General features: G+C 45.4%; 1 pseudogene; it reads right to left on the reverse strand.

The window, feature by feature from the left end:
* On the reverse strand, window positions 1-912 carry LOC121485012 (annotated as a pseudogene).
* Between the last annotated feature and the right edge of the window lie 4,713 nt (window positions 913-5,625).

Genomic DNA, 5,625 nt, shown 5'->3' on the forward strand with positions numbered 1-5,625 from the left:
CTTTATTAGAGTTTATGAGTCAGACTCCTATTTGGCTTCCACTTTGATTCACTGGCTTTTGTAGGCTCAGTACTTACTTAATACCACACAAACCCTTACACAAGATTGCCCTTGGGCATTCTGGGTTACATAGTCCATATCCTTTCATTTTAAAGTAATTTCTACTCAGGAAAAACTAATTTGCTCCTTTGAGTGTCAACTGACTATGTCCATGGGAGCAGTAGGCTAATTATGACCGAAAGCAGTTTCCAAGGAATTATATTTATTATCCAATATAAGAAAGTAGAAAAGAGCCTGACTTCATTCCAGGACTTGTAAAAAAGTATCTGTTGAATCTGAGCAAAAGATTTAGGCCCCAAAGTCAGCAATAGCTAAGATGATGTCATTATAGCCACTCTTTATTCTCCTACCAAAATATATCTCTTTCCATTCCTTTTTCACCCTCTTTTTTTTTAAGGTGGTTGTTCAAGGTTTTTTGAAGATACTACAGCACAGCAGAAAGATTCAAATGGCTCCCTGTGGTGTTTTGAAATTCATCCCAACTGTAGGCTGAGTGAACTGCAGGTTGGATGGATTGCCAAAGTCCAAGAGTTTCAACATTTCCTTAGTGCCAGGACCTACTTCAATGATCTCCTAATCTAGAGCAGAGATCTTGGACACATAATTATCTCTCCTTTCTCCTCCTTCTGCAGCTTGATGGCCGCCCCTCTCATCAGGCTTCTCTGAATCTGCTTGCTTCATCAGGTGTGTGACATAGACTGCGATCATAGTGCAGAGCTTCTTGCTGGGGATGATGGCAATCTCCTTGCACATGCGCTTGTTGGTGTAGAAGTCATTGCCCAGGAGCATGTATTATTTCTCAGTGATGACCCAAGCAGCCGTCTTCAGGGTTTTGGTGCAAACGTGGCCCATGTTGGCAGGTATGGTCCACCCTCTTCTGTCTTTATTTAATCCTACACCTTTCCTTTTATCTTTGTTTCCATTCATTAATTCTTTATTCATCCATTCAATACACATTTTTTAAAAGACTTATTTATTCATGAAAGACACAGAGAGAGAGGCAGAGACATAGGCAGAGGGAGAAGCAGGCTCCCTGCAGGGAACCCGATAGAGGACTCAATCCCAGAATCCTGGGATCACACCCTGAGCCAAAGGCAGACCCTCAACCACTGAGCCACCCACGTGTCCCTGTACATATTTATTAAATGCCTACCCTGTGCTAGGTACTGTTCCAGACAATGGAGGTACAAGTGTGAACAAGAAACAGTCTATGACTTTGTGGGCTTTACATCTTGCAGGGAGCAGATAATAAATAAGTGAGCATAAGATAATAACAGTATGATAAACACTAGGAAGGAATCCAAGTGTTAGGGGTGAGAGAGAAGGATATAGGTTGAAGAGGGAATGAGAACCTAATTTACACCCAGTGGACAGATCAGCTTCTCTAAGGGTATGACATTTGATCTAAGGAATCATGACATCAATGACAGTAGATCTAAGGATCTAAAAGGAAAAGCATGACCACTAACAGGACTTCTAAAGTACTAGAGAAAAGATATCCCGATGAAGGGAGCAACAAAATGTAAAAAAGCCAGGAGTCAGGGAGGAAATTGGTATGTCTGAGAAACTGAAAGGAGGGCAATGAGTATACTAAGAGAGACCCGGGCAGGGGGCAGAGGAAGTTAAGAGATGACACTGAATAGTCGGCTGGCATTAGATAGTTAGGAACTCAAAGTTATAGCAACAATGTGATTGCCTACCTAATAGCCATAACCTCCTCTTCCTTGCTAATGGAGCCCATTTTGCTTGGGTGGCAATCTATCTCTCTTCAGGGAGTGAATCATAATTTATTTAAGCCGATTCTGGACAATGAGACATAAGGGGAAGTCACTGGAAGCTTCTAAGAAACTTTTTTTTTCTTTTTTTCTGATAGTAGAGCCACAAGTAAATAAAGCTCTTTGCCTCCTCTCTCTTCCTGCTTTGGCTGTTGTCATATTTTGATAGGATATCCAGAGCTGTGGCAGCCATCCTGCAACCATGACAAGCTTGAAGATGAAAGTCAACAGACAGGATGGTGGAAAGAACAGAAAGAACTTGAGTCCTTGGGACACCTGGGTGGCTCAGTGGTTGAGCATCTGCCTTCCACCCAGGGCGTGATCCTGGAGTCCTGGGATGGAGTCCCACATCGGCCTCCCTGCATAAGCCTGTTTCTCCCACTGCCCATGCCTCTGACTCTCTCTCTGTGTCTCTCATGAATAAATAAATAAGATCTTAAAAAAAAAAAAAAAGAACTTGAGTCCTTGATGACATCGCCAAACTGCTAAACCAATCGTGAAAACACTGATCTTCACCCTTTTGTAAAATAGAAAAAATAATTTTCCTCATGGTTTAAGTTTCTAGTAGCTGGGGTTTCTGTTACTTGTGTTGAAGGCATTTAATTGATACAGCAGGGTGTGGCATGATCTGATTTACATACATATATTTTTATGTCTCTTTGTAACTATGTGAAGAGATTTGTGATGAGCAAAAAATGGAACAGAGAGAGAAAAAAAAAAAAAAGAAGAAGAAGAAAAAATGGAACGGAGACATTGAAGACTACTGTAGTAGTCCTGAGGAAGGATCATGGTGTGCTGGGCTAGGGAGGAAGCATTACAGCTAGAGAGACATACACAGATTCAAGAAGCATTTCAGGGTAAAAAAATAACAAAATTTGCTTTAGTTCAGACATGGGAGGGGAAGGAAGGGGATAAGTTAAGCCTGACCTCTTTTGGGATTGAAGGTAGTAACATTTATTGATTTGGAGAAGATAGGAAGAAGTTTGGGGAAGGAATAGAATCAAGAGGGTTTTGGTTTTGGGGTTTGTTTTTTTTTTTTTTTTGGAAATATTAAACTGTGCATCCAAAAAGAGATATGGGGCGCCTGGGGGCTCAGCCAGTTTAGTGTCTGACTCTTGATCTCAGCTGGGATTTTGATCTCAGGGTCATGAGTTCAAGCCCCACATTGAGCTCCACATTGTGGGTAGAGCCTACCTTTTTTTTCTTTTTAAGATTTTGTTTATTTATTCATGACAGAGAGAAAGAGAGAGGCAGAGGGAGAAGCAGGCTCCATGCAGGGAGCCTGATGTGGGACTCTATCCCGGGTCTCCAGGATCACATCCCTGGCTGAAGGCGGTGCTAAACCATTGGGCCACCTGGCCTGCCCAGAGTCTACTTTTTTAAAAAAAGAGGGTAGGGCACTGGGTGGTTCAGTGCATTAAGCATTTGCTTTGGGCTCAGGTCATGATCTCAGGGTCCTGGGATCAGGTCTCACGGGAGGACTCAGCAGGAAATCTGCTTCTCCCTCTCCCACTGCCCCTCCCTGGCACTCCTGCTCTCTCTCTTGCTTTCTCTCAAATAAATAAATAAAATCTTTTTTAAAAAGAGAGAGAGACAGAGGTCAAGTCAGCAGTAGACAAATGAGTCTGAAGTACTTTAGGTCAGGTTTGGATTTCTTTTTTTTTTTTTTTCAGGGTTGGATTTCAATTAGGGAGCTGTCAATGCACAGATGCTATTTAAAGCCACAAGAATTGACAAAGTCCTCCCCACTGGCCAAAATTAGAGGAATTCTAAAATTAGAGGCCCTTTAGAAAGGGAGGAGCCTGCCAAAGAGCCTGAGGGGAAGTAGTGACATAGCTAAGAAGAAAACCAATAATAACAACAATATTTAACATTTATATAGAGCTTACTTCATGCCAGGGACCCTCAAAGCACTTTGTGCCTTTATGGAAGCAAACAGAAAAAAAGTGTTTTCCTTTTCTTCCTCCCTTTCTATTTTAACTCCTGTGGCTTTCCCTAACCCAAAAAGTTTAGGCACAGTGTTTCTCAACCTTAATTTGTAATTAATTATTAAGGTAAAACATATATTCATTAAAATATTCAAACAGCATAATGCAGGAAAGCTAAAAATGGAAAACAAAGAAACTCAAAAACTTCCCTCCCAGGGACGCCTGGGTGTCTCAGTGGTGGAGCCTTTGTCTTCGGCCCAGGGCATGATCCTGCAGTCACGGAATCGAGTCCCACATCAGGCTCCCTGCATGGAGCCTGCTTCTCCCTCTGCCTATGTCTCTGCCTCTCTCTATCTCTCATTAATAAATAAAATCTTTAAAAAACAAAACTTTCCTCCCAGCCCGATCTACCATCAGTAACAATTCTTATTCAACCCCCAAGAATTTTCTATAGGCATGTATACGTTTTTGCAGATTGGATCATTTTCTCTTGGTAGGTAGATAGCTATAGCTAGATACACACACAAATATTTCTAATTCTGCATTTTTTAAGCTCATTGTGTAGATTTTCTATATCAGCACATACATATCTCTTTTTTAAAGACTGATATGATATTGTATTAATATACCATCATTTACGTAAGTTCCTGTACTGATGGGCAACTAGATTGTTTCCTGTTTTTTTGCTGCAACATGCTGCAATAAGCATCTTTGTAGATAAATCCTTGGACATCGGTACAAAAAGAACTGTTGGATAACGTCTTGGTGGTGAAGTTGCTGAAATCAAAGCCCTTAAACCACTGATACGGTCAAATCAACCCTCTGAAAAGATTACACAAATCTCATTCTTTTTGAAGATTTTATGTTATTTATTTTTTCATGAGAAATACAAAGAGGCAGAGACACAGACAGAGGGAGAAGCAGGCCCCCTGAAGGGGAAGCCCCATGCGGGACTCCATCCCAGGACCCCGGGATCACGCCCTAAGCCCTGAGCCGAAGGCAGACGCTCAACCACGGAGCCATCCAAGTGCCCCCAAACCACGTTCTCTCCAGCAGCATTTCCTCACGTCTGGTCAACGCTGACAAACCTCAAAGTTCGTCAATGCACGAGGCTGGGAAAAATGGCGTCTGATTCTTTTTTTTTATTGGGGTCCCTGTACTCATGAGCAGGCGGCAGCGCGGTCCTGCCGGACACACACCTTTGGAGGGGGGGGGCCCGAGCTGACCACTGGTCCCTTCCTTACACCTGTGACGGCTGCTCCTCGACAAAGGGCATCGGGAGAGCGCAGGCCTCGGCGGCCGCGGGATGCGCGGACAGGGGCCCTCCCACGCCCCCCACCGCCTCGCCGCCCCCCACACTCCCATCCCTCCCACCTCCCCCGACCCGGGCGGGGTCCGCTCGCAGCCGCGCGACCTCGACCCCTTCATCCTCGGCGCACCCCTCCCGGCCAACTTTCGCAAATCACCCCGCAGCTCGGCACTCGAAACGGGAGCAAACACCGCTCCGCTCTTCAAGCCCCGGCCCTACTCTGCGCCCACCCCGCCTCCGGGCTCCTACTTTACACACGAACGTGCAGAAAGGAGCTGCTGCAGTTTGCAAACAACTCGCGAAAAGGGACCCCGCATCTCTCGGCGTCCGAGACCCACGGCGCACAGCGGAGGGAACACGGGGCAACAGCGACTCGACGCTACGCGGCCCACGGCGCCCTCAGGGCTGGACTGGGCAGCGCCCAGAGGCTTCAGAGAAGGGAATTTTAAACGCCAGCCTCAGCCCCACCCCCTTCACGCAGGCCCCCCCGGGCCCCGCCTCCCGGCCCCGCCCCCCAAACAGGAAGTGACGTCGCCGAGCGTGTCCGTCTCCT

Source organism: Vulpes lagopus, chromosome 2, assembly GCF_018345385.1.
Source record: "Vulpes lagopus strain Blue_001 chromosome 2, ASM1834538v1, whole genome shotgun sequence".
Classification (NCBI taxonomy): domain Eukaryota; kingdom Metazoa; phylum Chordata; class Mammalia; order Carnivora; family Canidae; genus Vulpes; species Vulpes lagopus.